Here is a 26,542-nt window from a genome sequence, read left to right as displayed (position 1 = left end):
CCATCTTGGGTATTGACCTCTATAGAATCCAAGACATCTTCAAGGAGCAGTGCCTCAGAAAGGAAGCATCCTTTATTAAGGACCCCCATCACCCAGGACATGCTCTTTTCTCATTTTTATCATCAGGAAGGAGATACAGAAGCCTAAAGGCACACAATCTGCAATTCAGGAACATCTTCCTCCCCTCTGCCATCTGATTTCTAAATGGACATTGAATCCATGAACACTACCTCACTTTTTTATTATTCCTGCTTTTGCACTATTTTAAACAACTGTTTAATATATATATACTGTAATTGATTTTTTTCCCTTATTATCGGGTACTGTATTGTACTGCTGCCGCTAAATTAACAAATTTCACGACATATGCTTGCAATATTAAACCTGATTCTGATTCTGAACATTCTAGTATCTGACGATTCTTGAAAGTTTGTTACTAATGTCTTGGCAGTCTCTACCTATTTCAGAACTCTGGGGCATAGAAGAGATCCCGATGATTCTGAAATCATTTCTGACCCTGCACCAATTCTTCTGCCACACATTCATCTGCCAAATCATGTGGAACAGGCATTAATCCAAAGATTACTACCCAGGAGGTCCTTCTTTTAAGCTTTCTACTTAACTTCAGACAGTCTGTCTTCAGCACCTCCTCCCTTTTCCTATGTATATCATTGGTACCAATATGTATCATGACTTCCAGCTGTTCCTCCTCCCACTTTAGAATTCTGTGGACCCCATTCAAGACATCCCCAACCCTAACACCGGGGAGGCAACATACCATCTGGGTGTCTCTTTCATATCCACAGAATCTGCAGTCTGCTCATCTAATTATGAAATCCTTTATCATGACTACATTCCTCTTCTCTTCCTTTCCCTTCTGAGCCACAGAGACAGACTCTGTGAGAGAGATCAGGTCACTGCAGCTTCCTCTGCTAGATCGTCCTCCCCACAGCAACAGTATCCAAAGTGGTACGCTCATTATTGAGGGGAATGGCCACAGAGTTCTCTGCACTGGCTGCCTATTCACTTTTCCAAGGTACCTGCCTCCTGCAACTTTGGGGTGACCACCTCCCTGTAACTGTTACCAATCAACTCCTTATTTTCCTGTATTAGCCGAAGGTTATCCAGCTCCATCTCCTTAACATGGTCTCTAAGGAGCTGCTGCTCAGTGCACTTTGCGCAGATGTAGTATTCAGGGAGACTTGAAGTTTCCCAAAGTTCCTATATCTCACACAACGAACATATCACTAAATCTGGACCCATTCACAGTGTACTAGAAATGTACTAACAGAGTAAAAACTTCCTAGATACTTACTTAGAACCTCTGCCTGGGCTTGTCCAGGCCTGTTCTTGCCTAAGCCTGTTGAGGCAAAGCCTGAACACTCTAACACTCTCCCCTCATGCAATGGTTACTCCACTTACATCTTGGTTCTTTTTATTGGTCCCTACTGAGTGCTTCATAGATTGTTAAGATTGCAGACCTCTGTAAAGTCCCAAAAGCACCTGAGATCTTTTAAAATCTCACGCTGTGTCACCATCGTTATTGAGGCCGTTCCCCTCAATAATAAGTATACCGTTTGGGATACTGTTGCTATGGAGAGAGGACGACCTACCGGAGGAAGCTGCAGTGCATCACATGACCTCTCATGTTGATTGCAGCCCACCGAAACTTTCCAAAAGGCTGTGAATTATTTTTATACCTCGTGCTGCCTCACCAATTAATGACCTCTCTGCCAGGTTATAGCTTGTTGAAAGCAGACTTTCATGGTCACTCACAAGTGCAATTAAGTCCCCTGTTTTGTATGCCATTCAGAAGAGAGAACCTCCAACTGTGGATCTCTCCCTCAAGACATTACCTCAAAACAATATCTTGGAAAAAAAATGTTCAGGAACATCATCAAGATTACTAGACAGTGCTTATCTCAAACCTTTGCATGAGACCTGATAATCATCCACTCAACTCTTCTCTGTCCAAATGCAGGATCTTAAAGGTTAAAAATTCTTGAGATCAAAGATCAACTTTATTCACCATATACATATATGTATGTATTAGGAATTAGCTTTGGTGTGTGGTGCAACATGTAGCAAAACATTCAGCAATAAAGAAAAATAAAGAATTGTACAAAAAATAAAGTTAAAGGTTAAAGTACAGATATGGAATAAAAAGTTCATAGATACTGTACATAAATACCAATTTAAAAAGCATTACAAAAAGTGGTTTAAAGTGCTTACAGTGCTGTGCAGTGATAAGGGTTATAGATAGAGGGGGAGAAGAGGATAACCAGAATGGTGGATGGGCGCAGTGATAGTATAATAGTCAGCATGATGTGTTCCAGAGTTAGGAGATCAATGCCAGAATGATTGATGGGCTCCACAGTAGCGTAGTTGTTCCCGCAACACTATTACAGCTTGGGCCATTCCAGAGTTAGGAGTTCATGTCCAACACCCTTCTGGACGGAGTTTCAGTATGTCCTCCCTGTGGAATGCATGGGTTTCTTTCTGGGGTGCTCCGGTTTCCTCCCACAGTCCAAAGACGTACCAAGTAGGTTGATTGGCCATTGTTAAGTTGTCCCATAAAAGCGGGGTCGTGGGCTTACTGGAACGGCATGGTTCAAAGGGCCAGAAGAGCATACTCGCACCGTATCACTCAACACATAACCAAAAGGGATGACTTCACTCAAATTCACTTGCCCATCATTGAAATGTTCCCACAACCTATAGACTCACTTACAAGGACACTTCATCTCATGTTCTCAACATTTGTTTATTTATTTATTATTATTTATTTCCTTTTGTATTTGCACAGTTTATTATCTTTTGCACACTAGTTGAATGTCCACGTTGGTGAAGTATTTCATTGACTCTATTCTGGTTATTATTCTATTATGGAGTTTTTGAGCATGCCCACAAGAAAGCAAATGTCAGGGTTGTACATGGTGACATATATGTACCTTGATAATAAATTTACTTTGAACTTTAAATAAAGTTGGATTAACTGCCTAGGTAAGAAACTTTTAATTTGAAGTTTTTGACCTGAAACTTTAACAATTCCTTTCCCCCCACAGATGCTGCTGAACACAGTGAGTTCCTCCGCCAGTCGAATTTTTTTCACACAAGATTCGAGTAACTGCAATCCCTGTGTCTCTCTGCTGTGTTTCAGATGAGGCAATGAGTAACATGACCATCTGCTCCGTCAGCTGGCTGCTGAACAATCCACAGTGCAAATTCAGTACTGATTTAGGCAGTCCCTTTCCAGAATTCAGGCGAATACTTTCTCTCAACAAACATGACCGAATTGATTGCCTGATGAATAAACTCTTCTCGGGCTTCTGTCATGCTCTGTAGTCAAACAGTAGCAGTCTCAGAGGTCAGGTCAGCAGACAGTGAGGGACCAGTGGTCTCAAGGTTGACAGGTCTGTGCAGGCAGTGAGAGCTGGGTATGGGTGGGAGGCACGAGGGCTGGTGAATCCACAGCTTGCCGGGGTCAAATGCCTATGCAAGTTCAGAAATCGGTGCCCAAAGGTAAAACTTGTAATCTGTAAGTCCTGGGGTCGTTAACCAGGTGGAGGAAAACCTGAAGGTCGAAGTCCAGAGCACGGCTAGTCCAGAAGTAGAAGCCTAAAGGTTGAAGATCCACGTTGGTGAGCCCAGAGGTAAAAGTAATAGATATGCACAGGAGAGGCATGTCCCTGTCTCACTGGGGTATGAGGCTGCTGGCTACCCTCACCTGGTTTAGCCTTCTTGTTGAAGCAGTGTACCGGGCTGTGGCCACTGTTGCATGCATACAGCTACTTGGAGGCACTGGTGAGAACTGAGTGCCCAGTGAGGATTAAAGGTGAGTGAGTTGCCCCATAATGGAAGTGACAAAGCCTTTCACCAGATGTGCTGCCCCTCTGTGTTCACCCCATACGTCCCTTATGAGGGGTTTAGATAAGGTAGACTGCAGTAAGCTTTTGTCCTTATCAGAAGTCGATATAATAACAAAAAGTAAATTTACGTTAAAAGGTAAGAGATTTAGACACAATCTGAGGGACACCTCTTTCATAACCTTCCCCATCTCCCTAATCCCCTCTGGTCCCTACACTCCTCCCTGCTTCTGTGACTAACTAGCTTCATGTATTCCTAATTTTTTATGAATATGTTTATGGATATAGAATCCAAGCTCCAGCTGCTTTATTGAGCAGCATATCCATTCATACAATTGAGTAAGAATAAAACTGAGAAAAGATATGAAAAGAAAAAAAACTGAGAAAAGAACTAAAAAATACCATTAGTATTTAATGCAGCAAACATGATAACTAAGTCACAGATTCATAAGAAGTTAGAAATATATGAAGCTAGACACGTAAAATATCCAAAACTTATACACAAAATGAGTGAAGTTTTAAAATATGAGAGATGATAAATACCATGTAAGCATTCCTTAATATATCAAGGCTGGTCAAACACTATACCAATAACCAAGAATAAACTTTGACATAATATTAATACAAAATATTGCTCAGATTGGCTTCTTCTGTATGAACTAAAGCAACACTTAATGATGATGATTTTGATGGCACAAACAAATGAAAGACAACACTGGATTCTGCAAATGTGCTTCAATCTGACTGAAAATCTCCACCAAAACAAAATGCTGCCCTCTTCACGGGATCCAACTGAATTTCAAATTTAAAGGCAGCAGTGCTATCAATATTAAAGTCAGCAGGGCTATATTTCAAAATAAAAGCCTGAACAACCATCACATGATCAAGTACGTCATAAGATCATAAGACCATAAAACACAGGAGCAGAATTAGGCCATTCAGCCCATCGAGTCCACTCCACCATTTCATTATGGATGATCCTGGATACCATTCAACCCCATATGCCTGCACTCGCACCGAATCCCTTGTTGCTCTGACCAATCAGGAAAAAAATCAACTTCTGCTTTGGATATACCCACAGACTTAGCTCCCACCACAATCTGTGGCAGAGCATTCCAGAGATTCACCACTCTTTGACTAAAAAGTTTCCTCCTTACCTATGTCCTGAAAGGTATCCACTCAATTTTGAGGCAGTGCCCTGTAGTTCTGGGTACCCCCACCATAGGAAACATCCTCTCCACATACACCTTATCTTGTCCTTTTAACATTCGGTAGGTTTCAATGAGATCCCCCTGCATTCTTCTAAATTCCAGTGAGAATAGGCCCAAAGCTGCCATACAGTCACCCCTGACTTACGCATTACTCCTCTTTCTCCAAATTGAAGAACATTGACTATTAGTCATAGTCATACTTTATTGATCCCGAGGGAAATTGGTTTTCATTACAGTTGCACCATAAATAATTAAATAGTAATATGTAAATTATGCCAGGAAATAAGTCCAGGACCAGCTTACTGGCTCAGAGTGTCTGACCCGCCAAGGGAGGAGTTGTAAAGTTTGATGGCCACAGGCAGGAATGACTTCCTATGACGCTCTGTGTTGCATCTCGGTGGAATGAGTCTCTGGCTGAATGTACTCCTGTGCCCAACCATTCCATTATGTAGCGGATGGGAGACATTGTCCAAGATGGCATGCAACTTGGACAGCATTAATTTGACATTATTAAACTGATTCACCTTGGTTTACGATTGTTCTTTTTTTTTGTTGCTGCTGTTGTGCCTATGTTATTCTGCTGAATGCTGTGAACATGTCCCCAGCACATCTGTAGGTTGTGTTGGCTGTTAAAACCAACTGCATTTCTCGATGTGATGAATCTCTCTGGCCTCTCTTGATGGTGAGTGAGATTCGGCTGGTTCTTGAGTCGGGGAACTCGGACAAGAGACGGAGCAGATGATAACATTGGGAACAGCAAGCTGTTGGTCTCCCTTCTCACTGTTGCAGGAGCGATACCTCTCTCTCCCTCGCTGGTGAGAGAAAGAGCCTGCCTGAGATGTTGAAATGTTGGGATGGATAGTATTTTTTGGTAGAGTCATGGTCTTTGGGGCTTTGATATTGCTTGCATGGTAGGTAGTGGAGGGTTGATGCTTTTACTGGAGCAAGTGGAGGGAGGGGTGGGGGGAAGGGTTGATTCCTTTGCTGCTGCTTGTGCGTGGGAGGGGGGCCTTTGGAGTCTTTATGTTTTCTGTCATTCATTCTTTGGGTTTTTCCATTTTGTGGATGTCTGTGAAGATTAAGAATTTCATGTTGTATACTGTATTCATTGCCTGATATTAAACGGAAACATTGAACCATTGAGGGGGCATGCAGCTGGGAGTGGTTCTGTTGGTTGAAGCATTGGGTCATATTGTGGTCTCACAGGCCACTTCCACATGGTGCACTCCTTGGCAGTGATATATAGGTGCAATTACAAAGAAGACAAGTCAACGATGTTACCTATCTCATGAGTATGATGTAATTCCCTTATGCTATTGGAATGATGTAATGGTCCTGTGCCATTGGAATGATGTAATTGTCTTGTGATAGTGAGGTGATGTGCCGTCACGTGATGGCATGTTCCAACTGGTATATAAGGGGAAACGGCAGTTGTTGCGTGGTCCGTTTTGTTGGGAATCCACCGTTGGTAGTTACGCCATCGGAGAAGAAGAAAGAGTGAGAGTGAAGAATTCCCAGCTCCGAACAAACCCCAAAAGGATTAGGGTTATCCAGTTGCATTCAGCGCATTACGAGTGTGACTTACATTTGGATCCGTCTGTATGTGGTACGCACGTTTTGTTCACCCTGAACGATTTGGATATTGTGTGATGATCACTTTGTCGAAAGGTCAGTTACTTGAGAAATCGTATTCTGTGTCATAACTTCGGATAAGGCATTTTGGTTGGGAGCTACGTCAGCAGTGACATCTTTACTTCAGGGGCTGTTCCAAAGCTGGTTTGGGAAGTCTCTCCTCTCAAATATTTCAGGAATCATTTGGACTTAATTAAATTACCACCTTAAGACTGTACTTAAATAAGATCTGTTAAGAATTGTCTTTAAGTTCAACTGTTTGATAACTATAGCCACATAACGCTGTTAACATCCATTTAAGTTAATCATTCATTTACTGTTCCATGCTTTTTTGAGTAGAGGTTAATAAATGTCATTGTTTATTTTATAAAAACTCGACTCAAACTCATCTCTTTTGCTGCTGGTTCATAACAATGACTATACATCATTAGAAGTTTGAGGAGATTTTGTATGCCACAAAAGACTAACAAATATCTGCAGATGTACTATGGAGAGCATTCTAGTTGGTTGTGTCACCATCTGGTGTGGAGGGGCCACTTCACAGTATCAAAATACTCAGTTATATGAGTTTGATGAGTTTGAGTACAGGGAGGAAATTAAGAACCTGGTGGCATTGTGCAAAGATAATTGCCTATCCCTCAACGTTAGCAAGACAAAGGAATTGGTTGTTGACTTCAGAAGGAGTAGTGGACCGCACGACCCCATTTGCATCGGTAGTGCGCAAGTGGAACAGGTCAAAAACTTTAAGTTCCTCAAGGTCAATATCACAAATAACCTGACTTGGTCCAACCAAGCAGAGTCCACTGCCAAGAAGGCCCACCAGCGCCTTTACTTCCTGAAAAAGCTAAAGAAATTTGGCCTGTCCCCTAAAACCCTCACTAATTTTTATAGGTGCACCGTAGAAAGCATTCTTCTAAGGTGCATCACAACCTGGAAGTTGTCCTGTCCAAGACCGGAAGAAGCTGCAGAAGACCGTGAATGCAGCCCAGTACATCACACAAACCAATCTTCCGTCCTTGGACTCACTTTACACCGCACGCTGTCGGAGCGGTGCTGCCAGGATATTCAAGGACACGACCCACCCAGCCAACACACTTTTCGTCCCTTTTCCCTCCGGGAGAAGGCTCAGGAGCTTGAAGACTCGTACGACCAGATTTGGGAACAGCTTCTTTCCAACTGTGATAAGACTGTAGAACGGATCCTGACCTGGATCTGGGCCGTACCCTCCAAATATCCGGACCTGCCTCTTGTTTTTTTTTGCACTACCTTACTTTCCCTTTTCTATTTTCTATTTATGATTTATAATGTAAACTTTAAATATTTACTATAGATTTGTACTCCAGAGAGTGTGAAGCACAGAATCAAATATCGCTGTGATGATTGTATGCTCTAGTATCAATTGTTTGGTGACAATAAAGTATAAAGTATAGACTCAGTCAGCTCCACCATGGACACTAGCCTCCCCACCATCGAGGATATCTTCAAAAGGCAATGCCTCAAGAAGGCAGCATCCATCATTAAAAAACCTCACCATCCATGACATATCCTCTTCTCATTACTATGGTCAGGGAGGGGGTACAGGAGCCTGACACATTCAATACTTTAGGACAATTTCTTACCCTCCACCATTAGATTTCTGAATAGTTTTTGAATCATGAACACTACCTCAAATATTTTATTCTCTTTTTGCACTATTTATTTAATTTCTCTTCCTTTTTTTCAAATCTTTTTATTGTTATATTACACAGAAAAAGTAACATAAGTACATTGAAGTAACAACACTTACAATGTCTCAAAAAAGACATTATCTTAAAGATTGAAAAAAAATTTTGTGATAACAAAGAAAAACCTACTAAGCAGAAAAGTGAGAAAAATAAGAACCCATTAGGTGTACAACCCCGGAGTCAGGCATCATACAAAAAGCTTCTAAAAATAAACATCAAACCACCAGCAAGAAAAGAAAATATACTAAAATATTTACAATTAGATCGTGGAAAAATTATATCAATTAGCTCAAATGATAATAACGAGCAAATGAGCCCCATCTTTTTTCAAAATCAATTAAAGGTTTAAAGGTTCGACTTCTAATTTTCTCCAAACTAAGACATAGCATCACTTGAGAGAACCATTGTGACAAAGTGGGAGCTGATGTATCCTTCCACTTCAACAAAATGGCCCTCCTAGCTATCAATGTAACAAATGCAATAACATGTTGGTCAGACACAGAAATACCATGAATATTTTGAGGAATTATTCCAAAAAGCACAGTTAATTTATTAGGTCGTAAATTAATTTTAAGCGGTTTAGAAATTGTTGAAAAAACCGACTTCCAGAACTGTTCCAGTATAGAACAAGAATTTATTTAATTTCTATACATTCTTAATGTAACATAGTAATTTTTTAATGTACTGCACTGTATTGCTGCCATAAAAGAACAGTAAATCTCATGACATTTGTTGGTGACAATAAACCTGATTCTGATCTACAGACTATGCACCTACTGTCTAACTCTTCCAGGCCCTTGTCATGATCTACTGTGTTTACTGTTTGCCCAATCCTGCAAGTGAAACTCCATAATTCTGATCAGTAGTCCTTTGTGAATAACAACTCTGTAGTCCCAACTGAAGGAGGCTTGATTTGTGGCATTCTGCTTGGTATTCAATATCATAATCTTATTAAAATAAAGTAGGACAGCATACTTTTGCATTCGTGACATTACTGCTGCAGGAATAATGAACTCAGGTCCAAGAATGACTAACAAAGGTTTGTGGTCAGTAACCAGACTTACTGGCTTGACTAACAAGTAGTGGTGGAGCATTATGATCCAAATATGATTGTAATGTCTCCCCCTTTGTCTCGACTTAGATCTTCTTTATTGGAAAAGCAAATGAATTTTCCATGGACCCTGTCCACAATGTGCTGTGCAACCACCCCATCACCATAACTGGAGCTTCAGTACCTGGCTGATGTCGCAGGGACCCAGGATGGATTCAGCTTCTCCTGATTTTCCTATCCTCACTGGCTTAATATCATAAAACCAGAAGGCACAGCAACAGAATTAGGCCATTCAGCCCATCCAGTCTGCTCTGTGATTCCATTATGGCTGATTCATTATCCCTCTTAATCCTATTTTCCTGCCTTCTCCCCATAACCTATGATGCCCCTGCTAATCAAGATCCTATCACCCTCTGCTTTAGATATACTCAGTGACTTGCCATCCACAGCCATCTGTGACAATGAATTCCACAGATTCACCACTCTCTGGCTAAAGCAATTCCTCCTCATCTCCGTTCTGAGATTGTGCCCTTTGGTCCGGGACACACACGACATAGAAAACATCCTCTCCACATCCACTTTGCCTATGCCTTTCAATATTCAATAGTTTTCATTGAGAATCCCTTAATTCTTCTAAACTTCAGCAAGTACAGGCCAGAGCAAACAAACGCTTCTCCTGCATTACCCCTTTCATTCCTGGGATAAATCTCGGAAACTTCCTCTGGACCATGTCCAATGACAGCACATAATTTCTTATATAAGGGGCCCAAAGCCATTTACAATAATCCAAGTGTGGTCTGACCAATGCTTCATAAAGCCTTAGCATGATACATCCTTCATTCACAACTTTTTCTTTAACCATTTGTGTCCAAACTCAAGTCCAAACAATGTGTTTCTTTCTCTGTGGAGATGTATTTTTGTTGCAGAACAATATTCCCCATTCTGGTTACCCTCTCATCCCTCCTCTTCTCCTTACATGCCCATAATTAGACCTCCTCAGACCTTCGAGGTCGGAGGAGGCGAGGTAGGTGAAGGAGCGAGTGGGGGGATTGGCTGAGAAGGAGCGGCTGATTTGAAAGGCCGGTTGTAGGCAGCGAGCTAACCAGACCTTCGAGGTCGGAGAAGGCGAGGCAGGTGAAGCTAATTACGGAAATTATCAGCTATATAAGCAAGGCTCGCTCTAGGGGAAGGCTCAGGAGTCTTCGGCGAGGAGGCTGAGTGAAGAGACTACACCACAGTTGGTGAGGGTGAGAAGTGGAGAAGAGATCACCGCTGTGCTGATTCAGTGTGCTGCGTGCATGATGTGGGAGGTCAGGGACACTTATGGTGCCTCTGGATCCTACACCTGTGGAAAATGTGTCCAGATTCAGCTTCTGAGGGACCGTGTTGCAGCACTGGAGAGGAAACTGGATGACGTTATGTTCATCCGGGAGAACAAGAGTTTTCTGGACAGGACCTACAGTGAGGTCGTTACACCCATGATACAGGAAGAGAGTAGGAGGATGACAATGAGCAAGGAAAGGATGCTTGAAGTACAGGAGACCCCGGGAGATGTGCCTCTCGTAAACAGGTTCACCCTCTTGGAAGCTGTTGGGACAGAAGACAGTGCCAGTCTGAGCGGCGGACAGGTCTGCGAGTCAACAATTGGCGCTGAGGCAAAGCTGAGGAGACAGACGTCAGGCAGAGCCGTGGTAGTAGGGAACTCCATAGTGAGAGGTACAGAAAGGGGTTTCTGTGGCAACAGGCAAGATCTAAGAATGGTGTGTTGCCTCCCTGGTGCCAGGATCCAGGATGTCACGGACTGATTGCAGGGAATCCTCAAGAGTGAAGGTGAACATCCGGAAGTGGTGGTGTATGTCGGCACAAATGACATGGGGAAGAAGAGGAAAGACATTCTACAGCGTGACTTCAGAGTCCTTGGAAGAAGGCTGAAAAGCAGGACTTCCAGGGTGGTTATCTCAGGTTTGCTTCCAGTTCCTCGTGCTGGAGAGGGCAGGAACAGGGAGATAATGGATCTGAATGTGTGACTGAGGAACTGGTGCAGGAAGCAAGGATTTACATTCTTGGACCACTGGGGTATGTTTCGGGGTAAGGATGAATTGTACAAAAGGGACGGGTTGCACCTTAATAAGCGGGACACCAGCATTCTGGCAGCTAGGTTTGCCTCTGTAACATGGGAGTGTTTAAACTAAGTAGTGGGGGGGGGAGGGGACGAACTGGAAATATAAGGATCGAGATAACGGGAAAGTGAGAATAAGAAAAGTTAAGAATGACAGCAGAATCAACAGAGCAGAAAGCTCAAGAAGGGATCGTACAGTATGGTCAAGTGAAATAGGAATTGATATGGGAGGTGAGGGGAGTAATGAATTAAAAGTATTATATATGAATGCATGGAGTATAAGAAATAAAGTGGATGAGCTTGAGGCTCAGTTGGAAATTGGTAAGTATGATGTTGTGGGAATAACAGAGACATGGCTTCAAGTGGACAGGGCCTGGGAAATGAATATTCAAGAGTATACATCCTATCGAAAGGACAGACTGATGGGCAGAGGGGGTGGGGTGGCTCTGTTGGTGAGGAATGATATTCAGTCCCTTGCGCGGGGGGGACATAGAATCAGGAGACGTAGAGTCAGTATGGATAGAACTGAGAAATTCTAAGGGTAGAAAGACCCTAATGGGAGATATCTACAGGCCCCCAAACAGTAGTCTGGATGTAGGGTGTAAGTTGAATCAAGAGTTAAAATTGGCATGTCGCAAAGGTAATGCTACAGTTGTTATTGGGGATTTCAACATGCAGGCAGACTGGAGGAATCAGGTTGGTACTGAACCCCAAGAAAGGGAGTTCGTGGAGTCCCTCCGAGATGGATTCTTAGAACAGCTTGTACTGGAGCCTACCAGGGAGAACGCAATTCTAGATTTAGTGTTGTGCAATGAACCGGATTTGATCAGGGACCTCGAGGTAAAGGAGACATTAGGATATAGTGACCATAATATGATAAGTTTTAATCTACAATTTGAGAGGGAGAAGGGAAACTCGGAAATGTCAGTATTACGGTTGAACAAAGGGAACTATGGTGCTATGAGGGAGGAACTAGCCAAAGTTCAATGGAACAATTCCCTAGCAGGGATGACAGTGGAACAGCAATGGCAAGTGTTTCTGGGAATAATGCGGAAGGTACAGGATCAGTTCATTCCAAAGAGGAAGAAAGATACTAAGGGGAGAACGGGGAGGCCGTGGCTGACAAGGGAAGTAATGGACAGCATAAAAATAAAAGAGAAGAAGTATAACATAGCAAAGACGAGTGGGAAGCCAGAGGTTTGGGAAACTTTTAAAGAGCAACAGAAGGTAACTAAAAAGGCAATACGTGGAGAAAAAATGAGGTACGAAGGTAAACTAGCCAAGAATATAAAGGAGGATAGTAAAAGCTTCTTTAGGTATGTGAAAAGGAAAAAAATAGTTAAGACCAATATTGGGCCCTTGAAGACAGAAGCGGGTGAATTTATTATGGGGAACAAGGAAATGGCAGACGAGTTGAACAGGTACTTTGGATCTGTCTTCACTAGGGAAGACACAAACAATCTCCCAGATGTAATAGTGGCCAAAAGACCTAGGGTAATGGATGAATTTAAGGAAATTTATATTAGGCAGGAAATGGTGTTGGATAGGCTGTTGGGTCTGAAGGTTGATAAGTCCCTGGGACCTGATGGTCTGCATCCCAGGGTACTTAAAGAGGTGGCTTTAGAAATCGTGGACCCATTGGTAATCATTTTCCAATGTTCTATAGATTTGGGATCAGTTCCTGTGGATTGGAGGGTGGCTAATGTTGTCCCTTTCTTCAAGAAGGGAGGAAGAGAGAAAACAGGGAATTATAGACTGGTTAGCCTGACATCGGTGGTGGGAAAGATGCTGGAGTCAATTATAAAAGATGAAATTACGACACATCTGTATAGTAGCAACAGGATTGGTCTGAGTCAGCATGGTTTTACCAAGGGGAAATCGTGCTTGACTAATCTTCTGGAATTTTTTGAGGATGTAACTATGAAAATGGACAAGGGAGAGCCAGTGGATGTAGTGTACCTGGACTTTCACAAAGCCATTGATAAAGTCCCACATAGGAGATTAGTGGGCAAAATTAGGGCACATGGTATTGGGGGCAGAGTACTGACATGGATTGAAAATTGGCTGGCTGACAGAAAACAAAGAGTAGCGATTAACGGGTCCCTGTCAGAATGGCAGGCGGTGACCAGTGGGGTACCACAGGGTTCAGTGCTCGGTCCGCAGCTGTTTACAATATATATTAATGATTTAGATGAGGGAATTAAAAGTAACATTAGCAAATTTGCTGATGACGCAAAGCTGGGAGGCAGTGTGAAATGTGAGGAGGATGTTATGAGAATGCAGGGTGACTTGGACAGGCTGGGTGAGTGGGCAGATGCAGTTTAATGTGGATAAATGTGAGGTTATCCACTTTGGTGGTAAGAACGGGAAGGCAGATTATTATCTAAATGGAGTCAAGTTAGGAAAAGGGGGAGCACAATGAGATCTAGGTGTTCTTGTACATCAGTCACTGAAAGCAAGCATGCAAGTACAGAAGGCAGTGAAAAAAGCTAATGGCATGCTGGCCTTCATAACAAGGGGAATTGAGTATAAGAGCAAAGAGGTCCTTCTGCAGCTGTACAGGGCCCTGATGAGACCACACCTGGAGAACTGTGTGCAGTTTTGGTCTCCAAATTTGAGGAAGGATATTCTTGCTATTGAGGGAGAGCAGCGTAGGTTCACAAGGTTAATTCCCGGGATGGCAGGACTGTCATATGTTGAAAGATTGGAGCGACTGGGCTTGGATACTCTGGAATTTAGAAGGCTGAGAGGGGATCTTATTGAAACATATAAGATTATTAAGGGATTGGACACGCTGCAGGCAGGAAGCATGTTCCCGCTGATGGGTGAGACCAGAACCAGAGGCCACAGTTTAAGAATAAGGGGTAGGCCATTTAGAATGGAGTTGAGGAAAAACTTTTTCACCCAGAGAGTGGTGGATATATGGAATGCTCTGCCCCAGAAGGCTGTGGAGGCCAAGTCTCTGGATGCTTTCAAAAACGAGATGGATAGAGCTTTTAAAGATAGCGGAATCAAAGGTTATGGGGATAAGGCAGGAACTGGATACTGATAGTGGATGATCAGCCATGATCACAGTGAATGGCGGTGCTGGCTCGAAGGGCAGAATGGCCTACTCCTGCACCTATTGTCTATTGTCTATAACCTCCCACTGGTTCCCCTTCTCCTTCCCTTTTTCTATGGTCCACTGTCCTCTCCTATTAGATTCCTTCTTTAGTCCTTTATCTCTTCCACCCATCCCTTCTCAACTCCTTACTTCATCTCCTCTCCCCTGCCCATCCACCTCAGCTGATTTCAACTATTCTTCCCTTCCCCCAAACTTCTTATTCTGGCTACAGCCCCTTTCCTTTCCGGTCCTGAAGGAGGGTACCAGCCTGAAATGCTGGCTGTATATTCCGGTCTGTCGATGCTACCTGACCTATGGAGTTCCTCCAGCATTGTGTGTGTTGAGCACTGGATCTCCAGCATCTGCAGAATCGCTTATGTTTATACTGCTTCATCCACTGAGTTCCTCCAGCAGATTGCTTTGCGGCTCCAGATTCCAGCATCTGTTTCCCTTTTGTGTCTCGATTATGTTCATGAGGCCTCTTCCATACCCATTCAAGAATATGGAGATTCTCCTTTGTGGATAGAATGTTCAAAATGTAACCCTGATTGGTCAGAGAGAGATGGCCCATATTCAACATCTTGTCCATGGCTGCCTAGTGCAGGGGGAGGAGAAGATGGCGGCGTGATGCAGCGCACGCGCCTGCTCCAAAATGATATCGTATTTGTTAAGTAGAGGCCATGCACAATCCTGATTTGATGGAGACGGACGTGAGAAGCACGGAGGAACATCTGGAAAAACTTCTGAAATGCCCGCTTCGCTGCCGCTGATACTGTGCGATCGAGAGTCTCTGGAGGGGAAGGCCCCAAATCCACGACTTTGCCTATTGCCTGTTGCCAGGGCTGGGGTTGAAGCGCTCGGCAGAGATGGTGCACAATGCTCGGTGTTGGAGAGCTGGTCGGTGGCTCGAAGTTTTCGGACGGACTCAAGAGTCGGCTGTGGTCGGGTGCTTCCAGGGCACTGCATCGGCAAGTTTGCGGCGCTGGAGGTTCATGGCAGAGAGAGTTTCTTTTTCTTCCTTCTACTGTCTGCGTTAGTTGATGGGACTTTCAAGTGACTTTGAGAGTTTTTTTTTACCGTGCCCATGGTCTGTTCTTTATCTAATTATGATATTGCTTTGCACTGTTGTGACTACATGTTATAATTATGTGGTTTTTGTCAGTTTTTCAGTCAGTTTGTCTTGCATTTCTGTGATATTTTTCTTTAGGAACATTGTATCATTCCTAAATGACAATAAAAGAGGACTGTGTGTCCTCATAATCTAAAACAAAATCTAATGCAAGTCAGCGTAGTATCTGTGCATTTCCTCTATATGTGTTATATGTTAGAGAGTGTTGGTTTCCTCTGTAAACATTTAATTGTGCATCTGCCCAGGTTAGGGCATAGCTCAAACCTTCCAATACAGCTTCCTTGTTCTGACGTGCAGACAATAGGCACTAATCTTCATTTCTGGCTTGGCTGAGGGCTATATTACAATTCCAGCATCGTCAGACAGGTTTGGTCAACACAAAATGTTAGTTCAGCTCATTTAAATACTCTTCATCTTGAGTTTTTGGATATGATACCAGTGTGGTTCTGAAATAAATTGTCTTAACACTTTGTTTAATGTGTACGCAGGACTTGTTTAGGTCATCATCATTATGTGTTGTGTTGCATGACGTGGGAGATCATGGTCTCAACCATGACTGTTCTTGGCAATTTTTTCTACTGAAGTGTTTTACTATTACCTACTTCTGGTCAGTGTCTTTATGAGAAGGGGTACCCCAGCCATTATCTATACTCTCCTCTTCAGAGATTGTCTGGCTGGTTTCTGTGGTCACATAACCAGGAATTGTGATATGCACCACCTGCTCATATGACCATCTACCACCTGCCCCCAAGGCTTCACGTGACCCTGATCAAGGGGGCTAAGCAGGTGCTACACCTTGTCCAAGGGTGACCTGAAGGCTCGCAGAGGGAGGGAGTGCTTTACAACTTCTTTGGTAGAAACATATCTCCACCCTGCTACCCTGTGTATGTGTGTACTTATTTAGAGATACAGGGCAGAACAGGCCCTTTTGCCCAATGAGTCACACCATCCAGCAAACACCTATTTAACACTAGCTTAATCACAAGGAAGTTTACAATGACAAAGTAAGCTACTAACTGGTATACCTTGGACTGTGGGAAGAAACCAGAGAACAAAGAAGAAATCCATGAGGTCACAGGGAAAACGTACAAACTCCTTACCGCAATTGAACTCTGAACTCTGGGACATCTCAAGCTGTAATAGCTTTGCGCTAACCACTATGCTACCGTGGCACAGCGGTGGTGCCCCATTCGTGCTCCTGTGTGCTTTGTTAATGCTCCATGCACGCCCGCTAATATGATGAATTGATAAGTGAGGCTTTGTGCCTACTGTGGGCTGCTCTGAGGTTCAAATCTGAGGACTCAATTTTTTTTGTTCGGAATGCTGTTGTTCACTTCACGATTTGTATGATTTTCTTTCTCCTGCGCATCAAGTGTTGATCTTTTATTTCTATTTGTTTTTTTTTCTTTAATTGGTTTCTTTTGGATTTCTTTTTTTGTGACTACCTGTGAGCAAACAAATGTCAAGGTTGTATAGTTTATACATTCTTTGATTATAAATATACTTTGATTTGATTTTGATTTTGATTTGATTTGATTATTTCTCTGCATTCCTCCAGAAGATTTACCAGATGTGGTTACAAAGAGCATACACAAAACACACCCAGATCTAGTTATCGAATGTACATCGAAACATGCCATAAAATGGGCCCTTTGGGTTAACAACCAACACACCCAAGAATGTGCTGGGGGCAGCCCGCAACTGTTGCCAAACATTCCAATGCCAACATAGCATGCCCCAGTGTTCAGCGAAAAACAATAGCAAAAAAAAATGTTTAAACTGTAAAACAAGTTCAAAGTTCAAGAAATAAAGTTAGGATGATGGTATTGGATGCTGATCTGTAGTTGATAAAGAGCATCCTGAGTTATGCATCTTTGTTGTCCAGGTATTCCAGGGTTGAGAGAAGAGCCAATGAGATGGCATCTGCTGTGGACCTGTTATGCCAGTAGGCAAATTGGACTAGATCTGATTCGCTTCTCAGGCAGGAGTCGATGTGTTTCACCACCAACCTCTCAAAGCACTTCATTACAGTAGATCAAAGTTGCTGGTGAACGCAGCAGGCCAGGCAGCATCTCTAGGAAGAGGTACAGTCGACGTTTCAGGCCGAGACCCTTCGTCAGGACTAACTGAAGGAAGAGTGAGTAAGAGATTTGAAAGTTGGAGGGGGAGAGGGAGATCCAAAATGATAGGAGAAGACAGGAGGGGGAGTGATGGAGCCAAGAGCTGGACAGGTGATTGGCAAAAGGGATACGAGAGGATCATGGGACAGGAGGTCCGGGAAGAAAGACAAGGAGGGGGGGAGAACCCAGAGGATGGGCAAGGAGTATATTCAGAGGGACAGAGGGAGAAAAAGGAGAGTGAGAGAAAGAATGTGTGTATAAAAATAAGTAACAGATGGGGTACGAGGGGGAGGTGGGGCATTAGTGGAAGTTAGAGAAGTCGATGTTCATGCCATCAGATTGGAGGCTACCAAGATGGAATATAAGGTGTTGTTCCTCCAACCTGAATGTGGCTTCATCTTTACAGTACAGGAGGCTGTGGATAGACATGTCAGAATTGGAATGGGATGTGGAATTAAAATGTGTGGCCACTGGGAGATCCTGCTTTCTCTAAACATACACACATTTTAATTCCACATCCAATTCCCATTGACATCCCCGCCCCCCTCCTTGTCTTTCTTCCCGGACCTCCTGTCCCATGATCCTCTTGTATTCCTTTTGCCAATCACCTGTCCAGCTCTTGGCTCCATCCCTCCCCCTCCTGTCTTCTCTTATCATTTGGATCTCCCCCTCCCCCTCCAACTTTCAAAACTCTTACTCACTCTTCCTTCAGTTAGTCCTGACGAAGGGTCTCGGCCTGAAACGTCGACTGCACCTCTTCCTAGAGATGTTGCCTGGCCTGCTGTGTTCACCAGCAACTTTGATGTGTGTTGCTTGAACTTCCAGCATCTGCAGAATTCCTGTTGTTTGCGTTCATTACAGTAGATGTAAGTGCTACTGGAATATAGTCAACGAGGCAGTTTACCCTGTTCTTCTTAGACACTGGTATAATTGATGCCTGCTTCAAGAAGATGGGTATCTCAGACTGCTGAAACGAGGTTAAAGATGTCAATGAACACTCCAGTCAGTTGAACAACACAGATCTTCAGTACATCGGGCAGCATCCGTACAGCCAGGTACCCCGACGGGGCCGGATGCTCTCACCTCGGCCTCAGAGACTTAGACCACATGGTCATTGGGGCCTGTGGGAGTTTGTGAAGGTTTTGATGCTCAAAGTAACCATAAAGTGCATTGAGCTCATCTGGGAGCGAAGCCTTGTTGTCATCGATGTTCACCTTGTAAGACGTAATAGCATTCAAGCCCTGGTCTGGATGCTTGACAGCTGTAGCAGGGCTGTTCTGGAACTGCCGCTTCACACCTGAGATACCTTTCTGGAAATCATACGTGGACTTCTTGTATCTTGCTTGGCATCAGCAGTCTACAGATCTCATGGTTCATCCAAGTCCCTTTCACACCTTCCATCTACCCACCCAGTCTCTCTCTCTCTCTCTCTCTCTCTCTCTCTCTCGCGCGCGCACACACACACACACAACCACCCCCCTCCACACACACACTCACACATACACACATATACACACACACAACCCCCCCACACACACACCCCTCACACACGCACACACCACACACCCCCCGCACACACACACACCACGCACACACACCCACACATCCCACACACACACCACACACACACACCCTCACACACACACACACCAACACCCCCCAACATACACCCCCCACCCACACACACACCCCTCACACACACACACACACCACACACCGCCCCCACACACACCCCCCACACACACACACACCACGCACACACACCCACACATCCCACACACACACCACACACACACACACTCACACACACACACACACACACACCCCAACACCCCCCAACATACACCCCCCACCCACACACACACCCCTCACACACGCACACACCACACACACACCACGCACACACACCCACACACCCCCCACACACACACCCCCACACACACACCACACACACACACACACACACACACCAACACCCTCGCAACATACACCCCCCACCCACACACACACCCCCCCACACCCCCACGCATACAACCCCCACACACACACCCCCACATACACACCACACACACACACACCAACACCCTCGCAACATACACCCCCCACCCACACACACACCCCCCACACCCCCACACATACAACCCCCACATGCACACCCCCACACACACACACACACACCACACACACACACCCTCACACACACACACCACACACACACACACTCACACATACACACATATACACACACACAACGCCCCCACACACACACCCCTCACACACGCACACACCACACACCCCCCACACACACACACCCACACACACACCAACACCCCCCCAACATACACTCCCCACCCACACACACACCCCCCACACCCCAACACATACAACCCCCACACACACACCCCACATACACACACCACACACACACCCCCTCACACACACACACACACACACCCACACCCCACCACACACATACCCCCACATACAACCTCCACACACACACACACACACCAACACCCCCCAACATACACCCCAGACACACACACCCCCACGCATACAACCCCCACACACACACCCCCACACACACACCCGCACATACACCCCACACACACACCACACACACACACACACACATCCACACCCCCCCACACACATACCCCCACATACACCCCCCCACACACACACCCCCCACACACATCCCCCACATACAACCCCACACCCCCCACACACACACACCCCCATATACACCCCCCCACACACCCACACACTCCACACACACACACCCACACACACTCCACACACACACCAACACCCACCCACACATACCCCCCCCACACACACACACCCACGCATACAACCCCCACACACACACCCACACACACACCCGCACATACACACACACACACACACTTCCACACACATACCCCCACATACACCCCCCCCCCCACACACACACACACACACACACACACCCCGGGTCCCAGGACAGGCCATCTCTGGGCCTCCAGTCCTGGGACCTGAACCTTCAGACTCACAGGCATTAGGCCTCCAACCTCCAGTCCCTGGCCTGAACTCACAAAGATCGGGCCTCTGACTTCAGGACAAGCCAACCCAGGGACTTCGACCAATAAGCATCTCCCTTGAATTGCACCTACTTTGGATTCAACCTTCGGGCATCTACCTCGGGACTTGGCAAGCTCTGAAATTTGATCTTTGGCTTTGCCCTCCAGACCTGACTGACCTCTGGGTATCGATCCAAAGCTCTCCAGGTTTGACCTTCAGGCCTTGACCCCTGCACTCACTGATCATGAGTTTAAATTTCGGGCTTCGATCCCAGGGCTTGCATGAACCCCCATCCCCAGTGAACTGGGGTCTCACCAGACCCCATGACTCCTGTCTGCAAGGACCTTTGAGCTGGGACTTGGGATCCAATATACAATCTTTCTCACAATATAGAAATGTCAAATACCAGAGGTCATGCATTTAATATGAGAGAAGGAAAATTAAAAAGAGATGTGAGGGACAGATTTTTTACACAGAGAGTAAATTAGAATGGGCTGCCAGGGGTAGAAGTGGAAGCAAATACAATAGGGGCATTTAAAAGGCTTTTATACTGACACATGAATATGCAGGTAATGGATGGATGTGGATCATGTTCAGGCAGAAGAGATTTAGTTTAACCTGGCAATGTTTGGACACAGACATCATGAGCTATAGGGCCTGTTCCTGTACTGTACTGTGCTATTTTCTAGGCTCAATCACTTAGTTCTTTCAGTTTTTTCTTAACAAAGTCAGTCAGGCTTCAATTCTCCCAGTGCCTAAGAAACACATGGCTATCCTGCCTCACTGAGTATTGTCCAGTAGCACTTACCTCAATAGTGACGAAATGCTTTGGGAGATTGGTGATGAAACATATCACCTCCTTCACTTTCTGACCTTCGTTAGAAACTACCCTTAGCTGACCAAGGGTTTTTGGTTTCATACCAGAGCATGCCCTCAAATTCCTTTTTAAGCCAACTTCGAACCTACTGATGTACCTACCTCTGTCTGCTCTTGCACTCTCAGCAGCCTTACTGATGTTCGTGAGAAGAAAGCAATCTTGAATGTTCACTTTAATTTTTAAACTGATGCATTTTCCAATATTGTTTCCAGTGAGTGGATTCAGATTTAGATTTATTTATCATATATATGTAGAAACATAAACATACCGTGAAGTGCATTGCAACACACACTAAGTGCTGGAGGAACTCAGCACCCATTTCAAAACACAAGCACAACAAGGAAGTACATAGGGAAAAGCAACAAGAGGTTATAGAATATGGTGTTACAATTACAGAGATAGTGCTGTGCAGTTGGACAAGAAGGAAAAAGAGCACTGATAAAGTACATTGTGAAGTCAACAGTTCATCTTTATTATACAGGCGATCTGTCTTACAACAACTAGATAGGAGCTCTTGGGCTCGGTGGGGGTGTGTTTTCAAGCTTTTGTATCTTCCACCCAATAAGTGGGGGTGGGGGGGAAGAAGAGAGAATGTCTGGGGTGGGAGGCAGAAGAGAGAATATCTAGGGTGGGAGGAGTCTTTGAACAGTCTGGCTGCATTTCCACAGCAATGGGAAGAGGAGGGGAAGCTGTTTTTTGTATTGGAGAGGGTCCTGATAAATGAATGCATGCAAACACACACACACACACACACACACAAGCGCGCGCACACACATGCATGCGCGTGCGCACGCACTCAAGTGCACAACACACAGGTGATACATGCACATACTCTTTCATTTCTTAAGAGTCCTGGTCCACCAAGTAAACCGGATGGACTGAAAGTACTAGAAACCTACCAGATTAGATTACACAAGACGTTTGCTTGCTCTGACTGAGAGGTCAGGACTTGGATAATGAATGGAGGAGAAAATAAGTCAGCATTGTGGCAATGTTCTCCTTTGATATTATGGCAGTCAGATCTGGCAAAGCAAACTAAAGCTAGCCAGACAGATTGCAAACTGAGAAAAATAACTTGTACTCCTTTTGGACTACAAAATCCTGAAAAAAAAACCATAGCCAATGGAATACTGATGTCTTGGAGACAAAAGCTGTGCACAAAATGATCCCAGAAACAACAAAGACCAAATGAATTATTTAATACTTTTGGTAGTGGTATAAATATTGGAACGCAAACACAAGGAAATCTGCAGATGCTGGAAATCCGAGCAACACACACAAAATGCTGGTGGAACACAGCAGGCCAGGCAGCATCTATCAGAACAGGTACAGTCAATGTTTCAGGCCGAGACCCTTCGTCAGACCCTGAGTCCTGACGAAGGGTCTCGGCCCGAAACGTCAACTGTACTTCTTCCAATAGATGCTGCCTGGCCTGCTGCGTTCACCAGCAACTTTGATGTGTGTTGTATAAATATTGGACCTCAGGTTGGGGAGAACTCTTCTTTAGAAAATTGCCATGGGATTATATTGTCCTTCTCAGAGAGCAGACTCTGGAGATCCTTGATTTAATAACTCACACATGAGATAACACAGTTCGTTCTGTTTTGCACTGAACTATCAGACCAAGTACTCGGTGGCCACTTTATGAGGTACACCTACTTATTAATACAAGTATCTATTCAGCCATTCATGTGGCAGCACCTCAATGCATACGAGCATGCAGACATGGTCAACTGGTTCATTATTTGTTCAGACCAAACATCAGAATGGGGGGAAAATGTGATCAATGTGACTTCGACTGTGGAATGCTTGTTGGTGCCAGACGGGTCGTCTGAGTATCTCAGAAACTGCTGTTCTCCTGAGATTTTCATGCACAACAGTCTCTAGAGTTTACAGAGAATGGTGTGAAAAAAAATCCATCTAGCGACAGTTCTGTGGGCTAAAACATTTTGTTAGTGAGAGAGGTCAGAAGAGAATGGCCAGACTATTTCAAGATGGCACGAAGGTGACGGTAACTCAAATTACCATGTGTTAGCAGAGTGGTATGCAGAAGAGCATCTCTGAATGAACAAAATATCAAACCTTGAAGTGGATGGGCTACAGCAGCAAAAGGCTACAAGCATACACTCAGTAGCCGCTCTTTTAGTATAGGAGTATCAATTTTGGATGGTAGCTTAGGTAAAACACACAAAATGCCTGAGGGACTCAGCAGGCCAGGCAGTGTCTATGTAAATGTATAACTAGTCGATGTTTCGGGCCAAGACCTTGATGAAGGGTCTGAGCCCGAAACGTTGACTGTTTATTCACTTCCTCAGGCTTTTTGTGTTTGTTGCTCTGAATTTCCAGCATCTGGCAGAATTTCTCATGTTTGCAGAACTCTCCTACTCTTCTTTGGACAAGTACCATGGGATGAAACAAGTATATTTCCTTCAGACAGATCCCTGGTTTAATAACTCACCCATGAGGTAACACAGCTCTTCCTCCATGTTGCACTGAAGTATCAGCCTGTATCTCGTGCTCAAGTCTTTGCCGTGGGACTTGAGCCAAAGACTTCTGACCCAGAGGTGAGATTGCTGGCCACTGACCCGTGGATGACACGTCAGACTGCGTTTAAGGACATTGTTTGATGTGAGCTCCAGGTTTCTTCACAGTTCACAAGCAAAAAATTGTTTTTCCAGGCTCCTGTCAGATCTGATTATCAGCTCAGGTTATCTACTTGTGACTCCATCAAACTGTAACTCAGATTTAGATCAGTCAATCATTAACAACTGAACATGAAAGCAGGGGCTAAGTCTGATAATTGCTCTCTTTACGGGCTCTTTACAACTGCTCCAGAACAGCTCTCTATCTGGCAAGATGTTCTGCATGACCAGCCACGACATATCTGTTTATTGCCTGTTTGAAAACTAGACTCAAAGCAGTGTGAGGAAAACAGCTCCCTCTTCACTCATTAACAGGGTGGGGAGCCTTAAGTACAAAGTCTACTATGGGCACGCATCAAGATTTTCATGGTGGGTTTTCTGAGGAGCATTTAATTCTGAGATTTTTTTTCTTCTTTAATGTATTTAACTGCTTAGCCAACAATTTTCACATGCATATCAGGGAGTTTTGTTTTAACTTCCCAAGAACTGTGTTGCGGGAGTGCGGGTAATGAATACTCCTGCAATTTTAGCAATTATTCAATACTCAGAACAATTTATTTTAACAAGCTGCAGCGGCAGTCAAATTGATATAAAGATTTTGAGTCATCTTTCATGGGTTTATGATTGGAGTCATTGGTTAGTAATGCTCTATGTTATGAGTGCAACAATTATTCTTTTTAAACCTGAATTGTGCTTGATTTAATTACAATATTAGATAAAATGGTTCCAATGCTATAACCTGCACATTAATGATTTTCTTTTATACTTTCCAGAAGACAAATCTGTCTTTTCCCACTTATTAGTTGTGGCAGTGATACCAGCATCATTAAGATCCGAAGCCCTTCATTCCCAGGAGGATCTACCTCTCTGTACGTTTGCTTCACTTCAACGATCTGAGTTACCTTCCCAGACCTCGTCAGATGCAACAGCGATCTGACTATAAGCTACACGCTCATAACAAAGGGACTTAGGCCAGTCACAAACACAAGAAAATCTGCAGATGCTGGAAAGCCAAAGCCACACACACAAAATGCTGGAGGAATTCAGCAGGCCAGGCAGCATCTCAAGACTCTTCATCAGTCCTGATGAAGGGTCTCATTAAATTGAATCTCCATCCACTAAACTCATCTCACACATTCCGCACATTCTATATCACAGACCTTACTTCCAAGTATTCTCAAATCCTACCTGCGAAGTATATGCCAACAGTACCATCAGATTTCCACTGAACAAGGAGCCGTAGTCATACACTTCTGTTTTAATTGTAAATCTTTTTTCCACGCATTTCTGAAGATAAAATGAACTCGCTGTGTCTCATTTTCTATTGAACAAGCTTTTATGGTTTAATCATTATTCACATGAAAAATTGAAAATCTTGACTGACACAAGGGATCTTAATTTAAAGGTACCCATAGCAACATTTGAGAAATTCTCATCCACTGCACAATCAGTATTCCACCAGGCAAGGAGAATCATTTGTAAGCAGTGGTAATGGAGTAAAATTCCCTGGTCACTCTTTGCCTGCTTGAGAAGGGAAAATGACCTCCAGCTTACATAGATAGGAAATCAGCAGTTTAATGCTCTTTGTACAGTCTCAGTTGTGGCAAAATATCACCAACCTGTAATGTTGACCCCTTTCCTCTCTCCACAGATGCTGCCTGGCCTGAAGCCATTCCCAGCACATTCTAATTGTTTCAGACTGACAGCATCTGCAATATTTTATTTTGGGTGTCCATTGTTATATTTTGTAACTGCATATCATAAAACTATTTTAAGGCAGAAACACAAAGTAGGGAATAATGTTCTAACTTTTTTTTACTTTAGCGAGGTGCATATGGCATGGTGGTGTAATGATGTATGCAATTCACTTACTTTTACATAACCGACAATGAATTATTTAAACAAACAAGAATACTTAATCAAGCAATACATTTACAATGTTACTCAAATGCCACGGAAATAATAAATAAACAACCATTAGAACTATCAAGTCTAAAAAAGTAGG

At 44.0% G+C, this 26,542-nt stretch overlaps 1 long non-coding RNA gene across 1 annotated transcript in view; it reads right to left on the bottom strand.

The window, feature by feature from the left end:
- The window catches only part of LOC134356546 (uncharacterized), a 46,741-nt gene extending 22,151 nt beyond the window's left edge, over positions 1-24,590 (bottom strand). The window contains exon 1 of the long non-coding RNA XR_010020386.1: positions 24,354-24,590. This is a non-coding gene — a long non-coding RNA (uncharacterized LOC134356546). The remainder of the gene's footprint in view (positions 1-24,353) is intronic.
- Positions 24,591-26,542: the final 1,952 nt, after the last annotated feature.

The sequence above is a fragment of the Mobula hypostoma genome, chromosome 14 (genome assembly GCF_963921235.1).
Source record: "Mobula hypostoma chromosome 14, sMobHyp1.1, whole genome shotgun sequence".
In the NCBI taxonomy this organism is placed as follows: domain Eukaryota; kingdom Metazoa; phylum Chordata; class Chondrichthyes; order Myliobatiformes; family Myliobatidae; genus Mobula; species Mobula hypostoma.
Note: the sequence above shows the minus strand (reverse complement) of the source record. Positions and strands in the feature narration are given on the sequence as shown.